Below are 16,282 nucleotides of genomic sequence, written 5' to 3' on the forward strand. Positions count from 1 at the left end.
AGTCCTCATCTTTCTTTTACATCAAAGCCCTCTTCTGGGAGTTTCAATTTGCCTTCTGTGCTGGCCTAGCTCCCATGCCTCTCCTTATGTAACGGTTTACATAGCAGCTGAGGGGAGGGGGAAGGGTAATACTACACTATAGTACAGGGTTTCTCAACTCCGCTCCTCAGGGCAAACTAACAGCAGGTTTGCAAGAAAACTGAAATACATCACAGGTGATAACGTTTGCTGCTCAGTGATTGCAGTATTCTAGTCTGCATCTCCCCCCAAGGTAATACTTGAAATCTGGCCTGTTAGTGTGCCCTGAGGACCGGAGTTGAGAAACACTGGTATAGTATACCTCACTTAAGTGACAGCTCTGAAGTTGGCCTTACACCTGTAGAATTTTTGTTCGAATGTGAAAGTAGAAAAATCGCTCATCCAACAATTTGATGGCACCTTCATGGACTTGACTAATTTCAAATGACTTTTTGTTAGAATACCATGTCAAGGTTTTGATTTTCATAGAACCAACTTTCTACTTCTGAACTAACTTTGACAAGTGAATGTGCCTAAAGCCTCGTACACACGCGTCGAAAATCAGCAGGGAATTTTCATCCGACGACCGATCTGCCGATTTTCGGCTTGTTTGTATGATGCTTCCGACAACCAACTCCGACTTTTCGGCCAAAAAAAATCTGGTGCGCAGGCTATAAAATTTTTGTCCGCCGTAAAAACACGTCCGATTTTCGTGCAGTCAGTACAGATTTCGACAGGGAAAAATCTAATGAGCAAGACTGGGCATGCTCAGAGAAGAAAACACACAAAGAAAGTAAACCAACACATGACATCACTTCTGAAGTAGAATTTTGTTGGGCGAGAAAATTCGTGTGCAGTTTAGGCACATTCCAACCAACAAAACACCACTCTGGACAAAAGACGGACGATCGGTCGGCCGATAATCGTTGCGTGTGTACGAGGCTTAAGACTAGTTATTTTTCTTGGCTGACAGCAAATTCAATGATTTGAAATTTGTTCCTTCCCATTAGATTCCACAACAAAAAATTCCATTCTTGTCCCTTGATTTTTTGGCCAGCTATTGTCAAAACCAATGATTGGTACCCTTTAAGCCTTAGATCAGTGGTCTCCAACCTGTGGACCTTTGCTTGCTTTTATCTAACCCTTTGGGAACTATTTCACCAACTAATACCAATGATGGGACACCAATCAATGGGGTACTATTATCCTCATTGATATCAACAGTGGGGCACTATTCATCCCATGAAAACCGATGATGGGACACTGATGCTGGGGCATTTTCTACCTTCACTCGTCACAGTCTGGCCCTTCTAAAGACTGAAGAACCTGGAAAGTTTGGAGACCCTTGCCTTCGATAATTGAATGACTCTGAAAACGACATCTTTCAAATTAAATTCTACAGGTGTAAGGCCAATTGGAGTCTGTTGGGGCTGCTGACATCACATCCAAGATGGCCGCACACCGCAGCAGTTTTTGGGCTTTTGGATGTCTACACAAGGAAGACCTTTACAGGTAAATAACATAAATAAAATACATTATATTCACATATAATCACATGGGAATATATATATATTTTTTTATTATTTGTGTGGCAACGGAGTCTCTTTAAAGACAGTCATCAGTTTACTTTTTTTTTCTCACAATATTTTAATATATAAATAATTGCTACAGCATGCACCGCCTTCAAAAGGTAAACGGTTTTGTTAAATATTTAGGGTTACAAGTTTGTAAAAATGATTTTCGTTCCCGGTTTTATTTTGGAAACAGAAGATACAATGCGGTGGATTTATTAAAACTGGAGAGTGCAAAATCTGGTTCAGTTCTGCATAGAAACCAATCAGCTTCCAGGCTTAAGGCTCGGTTCATACAGCTGCAACATGGGATCCAACTTGCGAGACCCCAAGTCACATGACATAGATGAAATGTTTTCCTATGGGAGCCGTCTAAACTGATGTTACACAAGTGATTCAGACTTAAAGCGTAACTCCACTTTTGTTGAGAAAAAAAAAAACATTCCCCTCTGGGTGATCTCTGTACATTGCAGGGATTTTAACAAACATTGTTGCAGATTCCTATCTTTTGTTATTCTGAAGAAATCATTGTTTGTTCCTCTGTGCTGGATAGGTCTAATGGGAGTTGTTTCATAATTATCCATCAGCTGTGGCACCTACAAGGCTCTAATGAGGAAATCTGCTGGGCCTGCATCCCTTTAGACGTGTTCCTATTGGGAGTATCTCACCAAAAATTACATTTTTGTTGCAGGGGATGCCAGAAATCTGACTTGTATCTTAGTGCAGACTTCTGGGAAAATCAGTGAGCCAATCACACAAGCAGGAAATGATGTTTCTGGGGGTGTGGTCAGTATACATTCTGTGTACAGAACAGCTACAGGCGGCCATATTGTATTTTCAGAAAATTACAGCGGCTGCAGATTGAAAAGGAAAGGAATAACATTCAATTACAATATGATTTGTGTCGCAACTGTATACGCTATATTGTTTATTCTTTATTTGATGATTTTTTTTCCCCACGAAAGTGGAGTTACCCTTTAAGAAAAGGTTCCTGCACTACTTGGGTCTGACTTGGGGATGATTTCAGCCCTTGTACAGGCTTCCTAAATAGCACCCAGGTCGGATCAAGTTGTGACAGTGTGACCCGAGCGTTAGCCCCCTGTTCAGACAGGTCAAATGGAAGTGTTCAAATCAGTGTAGTGCCGACTTTGCGGTGCAACACAGATTGGAAAAAGTAGTTCCTGCACTACTTTTGGCTTTTTCAGGGGCGAGATATCTATCTGTGCATGAAGTTACACAGATGTCAACAAAGTCACACTGACATGTAGCTTTGAAATTGTGCAATTTTAACCACTTCCGGACCGGAAGATTTTCCCCCTTAATGACCAGGCCATATTTCGCGATTCGGCACTGCATTAATTTAACGGACAATTGCGGGGTCGTGCGACACTGTACCTAAATAAAATTGATGTCCTTTTATTCCCACAAATAGAGCTTTCTTTTGTTGGTATTTGATCACCTCTGCGGTTTTTATTTCTTGCGCTATAAACAAAAATAGAGCATAATTAAGACCAGAATAGTACAGGAGGAGACTGTAAACTGCAAGCACAATACAGATTGGAGGCTGAATTGCAAGCAGAATACAGGTCTACGCGTTTTGCGGCATGAACTGCTACTTCCGGACCTCTGAAGCCTCAGATTTTTGATGAAGTTTGTTGTACTATAGAAATCAACAATAAATAAGATATCTGATTACAATATATATAGAAACTAAATCTGTCCACAACAGCAAAAATAAATGCGTAGACCTGTATTGTGCTTGCGGTTTAGCCTCCTGTACTATTTTGGTTTTGGTAGGTCTCTTTGATGGATTTTTTTATATTCAGTTGAAATAAAATATGGTTGAAATTTAATATTCATTGTTATATGTGAATGATTCACACATTCACTACCAGAGGCCCAACTAAAATCCCATTTTTACTATTATTTTTGTTTTGATCATGTAGGGATAGTGCCTCTTGTAGTGTATTAGTGCCCCACCTTAAAGTGCCTTAAAGCATATCCCTCTATAGCAGGAGTCTTCAAACTATGGCCCTCCAGTTGTTCAGGAACTACAATTCCCATCATGCCTAGTCATGTCTGTGAAAGTCAGAGTTTTACAATGCCTCATCCACAACAGCTGGAGGGCCGTAGTTTGAGGATCCCTGCTCTATAGTGTGTACTTGTCTCACTCCAGAGCACAGAGTATCATTTCTGTCTGCTGCCTCCTTCCTCTGCTATCTGCATGTCACTTCTGGTAAGTTTTTCTGACACCAAGAGATAAAAGGTGACAGGGGAGGGAGCTACAGCACACCACTTGCGATGGACAGCCTCAGCTCTGTACCTGTGTGAATGGGGGGGTGTCCTTTCCCTCCAATCAGCTCTGAGCTTTGCAGAGTGTAACTTTTGCTCTCCGTCTTGTGCTTTCTGAAAGCTTAGACAAGCTATATAAATTCTGCACTTTGAATGGATGTAGAGAAAAGAAGACTGCAGATCAGGGGCGGCCCATCCATCCCCCCTATCCATGCGTCCTGCCCCCTAATCTACATGCAGGGCGCCAGACGCATGGATTCCAATGGGTTTTTTTTTTTTTTTTAAGCACGTGATTAGAGCCAGAGGCTCTAATAGGCTTCAAAAAAGGGTGGGCTCGGGGCGCAGAGCACTGCGCCCTGAGCCCACCCAGTTGTGTGACAATAGCGAATGAATATTCGCTATTGTCACTCCGATTCTCCTTCTGGCCAATCAGGAAGCGGGTCTTGAGACCCATTTCCCGATTGGCCGAAAGGAGAAGCCATGGCATTGGCCAAAGAGGAGGAGGGAGGATTCGAGGAGATGCAGGGGACTGAGGAGAAGCCGCTACCGCTGCTGCTGCCTGCCCTCCACATGTTCACGGTGAGTGAGCTGGTGACCGGGAGGGAGGGGGGTTGGTATGGTGTGCCGGCCGGTGCGGTCCGGGGGGGGGTGGGGGGTGTTGATATATTGTGGTCTGTCTGTCGCCCCCCCCCCCCCCATGGAGCACCAGCTGGGTATATGTAAGGGTCTACAACCACTTTAAATATTGTATATTTTGAAAAACTGTAGTTCCTCAACAGCTGGAGGGCTGTAGTTTCTTCGTTTAAGCCAGGGTTCTCCAACTGGCAGCCCTCCAGCTGTTGCAGAACTATAAGTCCCATCATGCCTCTGCCTATGGGACTCATGCTTGTAATTGTCAGCCTTGCAATGGGAACTGTAGTTCTGCAACAGCTGGAAGGCCACCAGTTTGAGACCCCTGCTTTAAGTTGTTGGGAATGATGAAGGTTGATGAAGGTTAACGCCAAAATGCAATAATCTTTATTATATAAAAAAAAAAACAAAAGACTGGGCCTTCAAGTGAAAGTATAAACAGAAATAAGAGTAGCAATCGCAACCTTGTTTATAGAAGAGCAGACTTCGGGGTTTATAGGCTCGTACTGGCTCCATTAGTCTAGTGAGTCACTGATGATCTTAATGGGGTCATCAAAAACAGATCTTCCTTCAGACATGAAAACAAAAGGTCTACTGGATATCAACAAGCCTCTTCTATGATATCTGTCTACATTATAAAGAGATTTACACCATGGCCAGTCATATATGAAAAATTTCTGATCGGAAGACCAGCCAGCGGAAAGATATTCCTTCCCGTAAACATAAATGGCTGTTTTCGGCAGACTTGACCGGCGGATCAGATCACTATTCACTATTGTTTCCCAAGATACAGATGGGAATTGTCTTCTCAGTGTATAAACATACAGTATGGGTCAACACAGTCATGTATGTTTATAAAATCTTTCTTAAGCAAGGCCTTTCATCCGTTGGTTCAGCCATTGACACGTGAATGCAGACAGTTCTAGCAAGACTCCTTTGTCACCGTTATCCTGCAGTCTGATAATACAGGAAAAGAGATGATAATATACGCATGGCCTTCTGCTTTCTATGTTCCTTGGGATCCGACAGTTATAGGGTCACATCTATGGTGTTTGGCTTAGTCTACGACATGGAGAACACTTGACAAAAATCATGTACACACAACAGAGGGGGGGAAAAAAAAGAGAGAGCGAGGAGATACAAAATAACAAACACAGAGCTGAAACATTTTCTTAATACCCTTGGTATTGACAAGAGCAATTTCCACGGAAGGATTGCATATAAAAATAAAGGAGCGGCAAAAATGAGACTTCCAACAAAGCTGTTAAAAACTATCTATGGTATTGCCAGGGGAACGTAACATGATTTACAGCCCTCAGCCTAGGAATTTTTAAAGGAAAGCTGCATTAAAGCGGAACTAAACCCTCCTCCATTGTTTTCAGCCAAGGAAGCTGCCATCTTGGCCTCGGTTTGATCATCAATTGCCATGGTGCTGCCCATGTGTTCAGTTATGACTCCAGCCATTATGATTGTTTGACAAATTGGTGGAGAGCACAAGCAAAATGTGAGTTACATTCCTGGCACGTGTCAGGGAAGTAACGGTTATTTGAAACTGTCAAATTGATGGGTTTAGTTCCGCTCTAAGTCCTGAATCCTTATTGGAAACAGACCTTATGTTGTAACTGACTATCTGTTGGGGGATGCGTTAGATGCATAAAGAAGCCCTTCCTTATAGAGCTATTAAATCCAAAACCAAAAATGTAATATATTGCAGTTTACCAACCATTCAATGTGGTGGCGGCATTCGTTTTCTCCTTTTGGCTTTTTTTTTCCCCCTGTTTTTTCGACAAGTAATCTGGCCACTAACACGCCTCCTGTGTTAGAGTGCCCCCACTCTGGATGAAAGAGCACAGGGGGAACAGCAGCATTGTCAGTCTAGTGCGGCCCTTTACTAGCCTTTATTTGGCCCTTGGGGCACTATTCCTTCCAATGATATGAAGCACTATTCCTCCCACTGACACAAATAATTGGGCACGATTTCTCCCACTGACACCCATGATGGGGCACTATTCCTCCCACTGACATCAATGATGGGGTACTATTCCTCCCACTGACACCAATGATGGGGCACTATTCCTCCCACTGACACCAATGATGGGGCACTATTCCTCCCACTGACACCAATGATGGGGCACTATTCCTCCCACTGACACCAATGATGGGGCACTATTCCTCCCACTGATACCAATGATGGGGTACTATTCCTCCCACTGAAACAAATGAAGGGGCACTATTCCTCCCACTGACATCAATGATGGGGTACTATTCCTCCCACTGACACCAATGATGGGGCACTATTCCTCCCACTGACACCCATTATGGGGAACTATTCCTCCCACTGACACCAATGATGGGGCACTATTCCTCCCACTGACACCAATGATGGGGCACTATTCCTCCCACTGATACCAATGATGGGGTACTATTCCTCCCACTGACACCCATTATGGGGCACTATTCCTCTCACTGACACCCATTATGGGGAACTATTCCTCCCACTGACACCAATGAAGGGGCACTATTCCTCCCACTGACACCAATGAAGGGGCACTATTCCTCCCACTGACACCCATTATGGGGCACTATTCCTCTCACTGACACCCATGATGGGGCACTATTCCTTCCACTGACACCAATGATGGGGGCACTATTCCTCCCACTGAAACAAATGAAGGGGCACTATTCCTCCCACTGACACCAATAATGGGGCACTATTCCTCCCACTGATACCAATAAAGGAGCACTATTCCTCCAACTTATACCAATGATGGGGCACTATTCTTCACACTTTTACCAACGATGGGGCACCATTCCCTCCCACTGATACCAATGATGGGCACTATTCCTCCCACTAATACCAATGATTGGGCACTATTTCTTCCACTAATACCAATGATGGGGCACTATTACTTCCACTAATACCAATGATGGGTACTATTCTTCCCACTGATACCAATGATGGGGCACTATTCCTCCCACTGACACCAATGATGGGGGCATTATTCCTCCCACTGATATCAATGATGGGGTACTATTCCTTGCACTGATACCAATAAAGGATCACTATTCCTCCAACTTACACCAATGATGGGGCACTATTCTTCACACTTTTACCAACGATGGGGCACCATTCCCTTCCACTGATACCAATGATCTGCACTATTCCTCCCACTGATACCAATGATGAGGCACTGTTCTGCCCACTGATACCAATGATGGGGTACTATTCCTCCCACTAATACCAATGATGGGGCACTATTCCTTCCACTAATACCAATGATGGGGCACTATCCCTCCCACTGATACCAATGATGGGGCACTATTTCTTCCATTGATACCAATGATGGGGCACTATTCCTTCCATTGATACCAATGATGGGGCACTATTCCTTCCATTGATACCAATGATGGGGCACTATTCCTTCCACTGATACCAATGATGGGGCACTACTCCTACTACTACTGACCACCAAGCCTGAGGCCATGCTTATTCTCACAGATGTTGGGCCTGGGACATTTTGTACCCCTACTGGTCACAATTCGGCTCCCTGAAGTCTGGGGGACAGTAAACTGGCCCTTTGTTTGGAAAGTCTAGAGACCCCTGGTCAAGCTAAAGTCAAACTCCAGCTAACACTTTATATTCGATAATAGCTCAGCAGGAGGGACTCCTACATCAACACTGACTGCATAGTGACTGTAGTTGCAGGAAAGAAAAATCGCACTGTCTATGGCTGGCTTCACTAGCTTGATCGCCAGGTAAAAATAGAAAAAAGCCTAAAAAAAGAAAATGAATGCAGCCATCACATCTAAGAATTGGTAAGCTGCAATATAATGAATGTTTGCTTTTGGATCTAATACCACTTTAATTAGTCCATCATTGAATAGAGGAGCTACTTAAAGTTAAGCAGAGGGTCGCAAATCTTGAGCAGAAAGTGCTGGATTCGACCTCTGTGTGTATTCCTCCCAATTAAATCAGGGTGAAAAAAAAAAAGAAACTACAATCTTGCCGGCAGGTCATGCTGGGACTTGCAGTTCCTTTGGAAACTGGAGCATTAAATGTTTCAATGGCTAGCTTAGGCATAATTGGTATAAAAGAAAAAAAAATGCCATTTCAGCTTCATAAAAGGCCAGCTCTGGCTCCATTGTTGCCTTGTTCAGCGCTGTATTAACAAGGCTGAATTAAGCAACAAAAGGTGACAATTTCAGCCTGGCAATGACTGGGCAGAGGGAAGAATGCACATTCAGAGGTGTCCTGACTCGTTACCTAATGACTAGTAATTAATACATCTTCTTGTGCATCCCCCCAATGCTTAAGACTTTCCTTCACTTCAAAAGGAATTTTTTATTTTTTTTTTATAAAAGCTTTCACCACCGCTCATTGAACAGGAAAAAAAAAAAAAAGAGGGAGAAAAGAGCGAGCTGGACTATATTTAGCTTCATCTGACTGTCATCAAATCAACATTTCTTAGGCTTAGCTACAGAACATGGATGCAGGATGTTGCCGTGTGCCTGTCCTTCCCTATCTGAAAGATGGAAAAAAAAAAAAGCAAGAGAGATGAAAGGGTCACAGACAAGCCATTCCTCGCTGCAGTTTGCTGGTGCGGAAGGGGTTAAACGCAGCTCTCCGTGGTCCCTGAATGGGTTTTGGACTTGCAGCATGCTTTGGCAGACACAGACTAACCGGTTGCAAGTGTTACTTCTGGAAAAAAAAAACAAAAAAACAAGGAGCTGCCACCCAACGCATGCCGAGTTATGGATGATAGCGGAGTCCGCGGACAGGGATGCAAGAGTGGTTAGAAGACGGCCGCGCGCTGTTTTACCAGCGGGGCTTGTCTGCTCAGCCAAGTGCAGCTCTCGCACAAAGCCAGCCACCGAAGAGCAATGCCCGCCAGACAGCATGCTGCCCAACGTACCATGGGTGTCCAAAAAAAACAAGAAAAAAGGCCGCCACTCCTTCCCTGCTAAGCAGTCCTGCCGATGAAAGGGTTAGTAAAGCTCGCCACAGACATTAGACAGCACAGCTGGACGTGGGAGCGTGAGTTGACCACCGAACAACTGATCATTGCATGCATGCTCCTGGCGCCAAAAGCGTGCATGTTCATGCAATAGAAGAGACTCTGCACACGCACATGGTGGACAGGGGACAGCTGGAGAAAATCTGGGAGACCTCAAGGATGATCTGTCAAGGGCGTTTGTTGTTACCCGCTGACTTAACATTCGTCAGTCAATGGGAGTTGATTTACTAAAACCGAAGAGTAGAGATGAGCTAGGGTGCGTTCGAGTTCGTACGTGCCCAATCCCGCCAGGAAGCCGACACTGCACTCCACTAATCACAGGCAGTGAGACATTTCCCCCTCTGTGCAGCTGCGGATCAGGGAATGTCTCACTGCCTGTGATTAGTGGAGTGCAGTGTCGGCCTCCTGGCGGGATCGGGCATGTACGAACTCGAACACTCACAAGCTCATCCCTGCTGAAGAGTGCAAATCTGGTGCAACTGTGCATGGTAGCCAATCAACTTACAGATTTTTAATTTTTTTTGCTAAAGCTGAAGGGTCCTTTCACCCGGGCTTTCCGCCCGGCGGACTCCATTTTGCTCAGCGGGGGATTGATCCGCTGATCCCCACTGAGCAGGCGGATGACAGCTCCGTCTCTGCTCTGTGCTGAGACGGACCTATCAGATCCCTGCTCTCCTCTATGAGGAGATCAGATGAAAACAGACTGCCTGTGTTTTCAACCGATCCTCCAGACGGATGGAAAATAGGGTTTCCATCCGTCCGGATTTCACGGACAGGATCGTATGGCATCGCTGCGGGTGTCAGTGGAGATGTCACCGCTGACATCCGCTGCTCCAAAAGGGGTGCATGGAGCATCCGATCAGATCCACCTGAAAAACTGACAGGGACCGAATCGGAAAGCCCGCGTGAAAAGGACCCTAATTGAACAAGCTGAAATTAGAAGCCGATTGGCTACCATGCACAGCTGCACCAGATTTTGCACTCTCCAGTTTTGGTAAATCAACCCAAATATGTGGGGGGTTAAAAAGGACTGTAACCATCCTAGAGACTGAGCAGTACCTTTGGCTCATGAATTACAAACTACTTATTGGTCATATTTATTAAAGTGGCTGTAAACTCCAATCTCTGACATGTACCTATAGGCAAGCCTATATTAAGGCTTACCTATAGGTACTGTATATATTACTGCATATGCAGCCGATGATGTCATCGGTGCATGCGCTCTGAGGGAACAGCCACCTAAGTCCAGTGCCGTAAATGGCGGCTCCCCGGCGCTTGCGCGTGAGTGAAGTCATTGTGGCTCTGGCCAGTCACACAGCTGGAGTTCGTGGAGGATGGCTGAAGATGGAAGAGGCCTCCTATTTTAACAGCACATCACTGGAAGGCCTCCTTTTCAGGTAAGTTTCACATAATGTGCTAGTATGTGATGCATACTAGCACATTATGGCTTTACCTTGAAAAGCCTGCCCGTCCAACACTCTCAACATCTCTGTCCTTGGTCTTTTCCACCTTGTAGAGGGCAGCCCCAGTTTTTTGGGGAGCCTGCTGTTAATTCTTAAGCTGGATACACACTATACTACTTTTTTTGGTAGATTTCCTTTGGATTTACCTTCAACTATGTAGTGCAAGGGCCGGCCTGTCTGCATATAAATTGAGAGTGTTTAGGCCTGACCTCATATTAGATGGTTTTGAGATATCTAAAGGAAAAAAAATCTAAAGAGAATTGTATAGTGTGATCCAAGTCATTTCATACCCAGTGCCTGAAACTGGAGACTTTCCAAACAGTTGGAAGATTTGAAATGCTTGCCCCCCCCCCCCCTCCTCTACCTGCTCAACCTACATCCCAACACTGTCTGTCTGACCACAGATGGAAGGTGTGATGGCAGTTCAATATAAACACATAGGGGGTTGATGTACTAAAGGCAAATCCACTGTACACCGCAAGTGCACTTGGAAGTGCAGTCGCTGTAGATCTGAGGGGAAGATCTGAAATGAGGGAGGGGGAGGGAAGGATCTGAAATGAGGGAGGGAAGGATCTGAAATGAGGGGGGGGGGTCTGAAATGAGGGGGGAAGGATCTGAAATGAGGGGGGAGGGGAAGGATCTGAAATGAGGGGGGAGGGGAAGGATCTGAAATGAGGGGGGAGGGGGAAGGATCTGAAATGAGGGGGGAGGGGGAGGGGAAGGATCTGAAATGAGGGGGGAGGGGGAGGGGAAGGATCTGAAATGAGGGGGGAGGGGAAGGATCTGAAATTAGGGGGGAGGGGAAGGATCTGAAATGAGGGGGGAGGGGAAGGATCTGAAATGAGGGGGGGGGGAAGGATATGAAACGAGGGGGGGAAGGATCTGAAATGAAGAAGATGATCTGAAATGAGGGAAAGGATCTGAAATGAGGGAAAGGATCTGAAATGAGGGGAAGGATCTGAAATGAGGGGAAGGATCTGAAATGGAGGGGAAGGATCTGAAATGGAGGGGAAGGATCTGAAATGGAGGGGAAGGATCTGAAATGGAGGGGAAGGATCTGAAATGAAGGGGAAGGGTCTGAAATGAAGGGGAAGGGTCTGAAATGAAGGGGAAGGGTCTGAAATGAGGGGGAAGGATCTGAAATGAGGGGGGAAGGATCTGAAATGAGGGGGAAGGATCTGAAATGAGGGGGAAGGATCTGAAATGAGGGGGAAGGATCTGAAATGAGGGGGAAGGATCTGAAATGAGGGGGAAGGATCTGAAATGAAGGGGAAGGATCTGAAATGAAGGGGAAGGATCTGAAATGAAGGGGAAGGATCTGAAATGAAGGGGAAGGATCTGAAACGAGGGGGGAAGATCTGAAATGAGGGGGAAGATCTGCTGATTTCTATCATCCAATCATGTGCAAGCAAAAATTATTATTTTTTTTTTTTCCTTGCATGCCCCCCTCAGATCTACAGTGACTGCTCTTCCAAGTGCACTGTGGATTTGCCTTTAGTAAATAAACCGCAGAGCTCCCAACTGTCCCTGATTTCGAGGGACTCTCCCTGATTTGTTCCTCATTTTGGTCTGATCTATATAACTAGATATAAAATGCACTACAATAAGTGTTTCCCAGTGCTAAACCTTTCACCCAATTTCTAAATTGCTGCATTTGTACGTTTCAAAAGCCAATATAAAGAAATAGCAGTGGGTAAAAGAAAAAAAAGCACTTGTGGGTTTAACTAATTTTTTTTGTATAATTCTCCTTTAAGGGGGCGTGTCCTATGCCTACATACTTTTGCTATTAGGGGGTCGCTCATTCCCATTTTAGAAAGTTGGGAGGTATGTAAACCTTACAGGTGTTACACAGCATGGTTTAAAGTGTATTTTAGCAGTTATACCCGGAGGCTCCGTTCCCACTGGTGCGACTTGTCGTGCGACACAAAGTCGCATGACAAGTCACAGCCCATTGATTTCAATGGCACCCGTTCCAATCTATGCGACTTAAAGTTTCAGCGACTTTGAAAAGGTGCCTGCACTAATTTAAGACCAATCAAAATTGCACTCAAAGTTGCATCAAAGTCGCACGCCAAATTGCGTGACTTTGGGGTCGCACACTAGTGGAAATGTAGCCTTAAAGTAGAATAGGCAAAACTTTTTTTTTTTCTTTCCCCATTTTGGATAGAGTAAGGGAGGGTTATAACCCCTATAAGGTTTATTTATGCCCTCTTTCTCCCAGTAGGGAGATTTACCTTCACTTCCTGTCTCATAGCCAAACCAGGAAGTGAGAGAAAATTCCCAAAAACTAAGATAATTTCTTAGGGGTCACCAGAACTAGTGTTCCCATTGGAAGATTTCTCCTCTATGACTTTCTGGGGACACCCCAAAATTTGTGATTTTCTTTTATTTTCAATGATAATGGTAAACAGGGCAAATCGAGAGGGGGGAATCTCCATAACGGGGGGCACAGAGAGCAATAAAAACTGACAGGGGGTTCTAAATTTCTCTCCACGTTTTTTTTTTTTTTAGTTTTGCCTTTAGTTATACTTTATTATATGCAAATTTACTAAATTCTTTTATTTCTTAGAGTTTTGAGGGAACCGCCACCTACTTTTCCACTCAGTATATTTTTCTATGATTTTAAAATATTTAGTTTTTTGTTGAATAAAAGAAATCTTTTTTAAAAAAACTCTTGTGCCCGAAATCCCTGTTTCCCAATCCTTCCAAAATCACTCAGTATATTGGAAATCTGCTAAAAGATTTGAAACGCTATCCTTCTATCCCAAAATTTATGGCTGTGTAGGATGCAAGACCGGGGGTTTGGGGGGGGGGGGGGATTTGGGCTGGTTGGGGGATGGTGGGTAGAGAGTGGAGACATCCACTCTGTGCTTTTTCCCTTGTAAAAGTGAATTCAGGCTTAAAGCACCACACCATTGTGTTCAAGTCCAAATACAAGCTTACTCCAATGATAGTTTGTTAGCAACTCATTTCGGGGGCTGTAACCCCCTTCATCAGGGCTTAGGAAACTGATACTTTGAAGATGGACTCAATAATCAATGTAATAATCAATGTAATTGGATGTTTGCAACGTAGCTGGTGGCAACACACCCTCAAAAGAAAGGTCAAATGTAAAAAATGATGTTACGGTTACTGAAGTAACACCTGTCCTGCAGGGAGTTTCTAATACACTAAATTGTCAAAAGTATTGGGACGCCTGCCTTTACACACACACATGAGCGTTAATGGCATCCCAGTCTTAAGGGCCATACACACTATAAGATTTTCTGAAGACTTTTTCTTTCAGATGTACCTTTTCTATGTAGTGCAAGGGCCTGCCAGATTGCAGACAATTTGAAAGTCTTTAGGTTTGACCTCATATTATATGGTTTTGGTAAATCTAAAGGAAAAAGTCTTCATAAAATCTTATAGTGTGTATGGCCCATTAGCCCGTAGGGTTCAATATTGAGTTGGCCCACCCTTTGCAGCTATAACAGCTTCAGCTCTTCTGGGAAGGCCGTCCACAAGGTTTAGGAGTGTGTCTATGGGAATGTTTGACCATTCTTCCAGAAGCGCATTTGTGAGGTCAGGCACTGATGTTGGACAAAAAGGCCTGGCTCACAGTCTCCACTCTAATTCATCCCAAAGGTGTTCCATTGGGTTGAGGTAAAAAAATCCTCCACCCCAAACTCGCCTTGCTTTGTGCACTGATGTTGGACAAGAAAGGCGAAGTGTCCGCTCTAATTCATCCCAAAGGTGTTCTGTTGGGTTGAGGTCAGGACTCTGTGCAGGCCAGTCCAGTTCCTCTACCCCAAACTCGCTCATCCATGTCTTTATGGACCTTGCTTTGTGCACTGGTGTGCAGTCATGTTGGAACAGGAAGGGGCCGTCCCCAAACTTTTCCCACAAAGTTGGGAGCATGAAATTGTGCAAAATGTCTTGGTATGCTGACACCTTAAGAGTTCTCTTCACTGGAACTGAGGGCCAAGCCCTGAAAAACAACCCCACACCATAATCCCCTCTCCATCAAATGATTTGGACCAGTGTAAGGTCCATAAAGACATGGGTTAGCGGGTTTGGGGTGGAGGAACTTGACTGGCCTGCACTCAACCTGACCTCCTGAGTCATGACCTCAACCCGATAGAACACCTTTGGGCTTCATGGACCTTGCACTGGTCCAAATAATTTGATGGAAGGGGGATTATGTTGTGGGGTCGTTTTTCAGGGATTGGGCTTGGCCCCTTAGTTCCAGTGACATTTGGACATTTTCATGCTCCCAACCTTGTGGGAACAGTTTTGGTCCCTTCCTATTCCAACATGACTGCGCACCAGTGCACAAAGCAAGGTCCATAAAGACATGGATGAGCGAGTTTGGGGTGGAGGAATTTTGAATGGCCTGCACAGAGTCCTGACCTCAACCCAATAGAACACCTTTGGGGTGAATTAGAGCGGAGACTGCGAGCCAGGCCTTCTCACCCAATATCAGTCCCTGGCCTCACAAAAGTGCTTCTGGAAGAATGGTCAAACATTCCCATAGACACACTCCTAAACCTTGCGGACAGCCTTCCCAGAAGAGTTGAAGCTGTTATAGCTGCAAAGGGTGGGCCAACTCAATATTGAACCCTACGGGCTAAGACTTGGAGGCCATTAAAGTTCATGTGCGTGTAAACATAGGTATCCCAATACTTTGACAATATAGTGTACGCGCTATTAGATTGTAAGCTCTTATGAGCTGGGCCCTCCTAACTCTCTTGTATTGTACCTGTACTGTCTCCCTTTATTATTATTATCATTATACAGGATTTATATAGCGCCAACAGTTTGCGCAGCCTTTAGATTGTTAAGCGCTGTGCAAACTGTTGGTGCTATATAACTCCTGAATAATAATAATAATAATAATAATAATGAAAATATTATTATTATTTTTATTAATAATATTATTAATAATAATAATTTATAATAATAATAATAATAATAATAATAATATAATAATAATAATAATGAAAATAATATTATTATTATCAATAATAATATTATCATCATCATCAGCAGTATTAATGATATTAATAATATTAATAATATTATTTTCATTATTATAATAATAATAAAATATAATTTTAATAATAATAATAATAATAATAATATTAATAATGATATTAAATAATAATAATATTAATTAATAATAATAATATTAATTATTAATAATAATATTAATTATTAATAATAATAATAATAATAAAAATAATAATAATAATGTGCCCGGAGTTTCTCTTCAATAAGGACTATCAAAGGGATAAATCACTAAAAGAGCGAG

General features: G+C 43.7%; 1 protein-coding gene across 1 annotated transcript in view; it reads right to left on the bottom strand.

The window, feature by feature from the left end:
- TEAD1 (TEA domain transcription factor 1) overlaps window positions 1-16,282 on the bottom strand; it is a gene marked incomplete at its 5' end in the record, with an annotated part of 306,477 nt that overhangs the window by 49,829 nt on the left and 240,366 nt on the right.

This window comes from Pelophylax lessonae (assembly GCF_965119305.1).
Source record: "Pelophylax lessonae genome assembly, chromosome: 10".
In the NCBI taxonomy this organism is placed as follows: domain Eukaryota; kingdom Metazoa; phylum Chordata; class Amphibia; order Anura; family Ranidae; genus Pelophylax; species Pelophylax lessonae.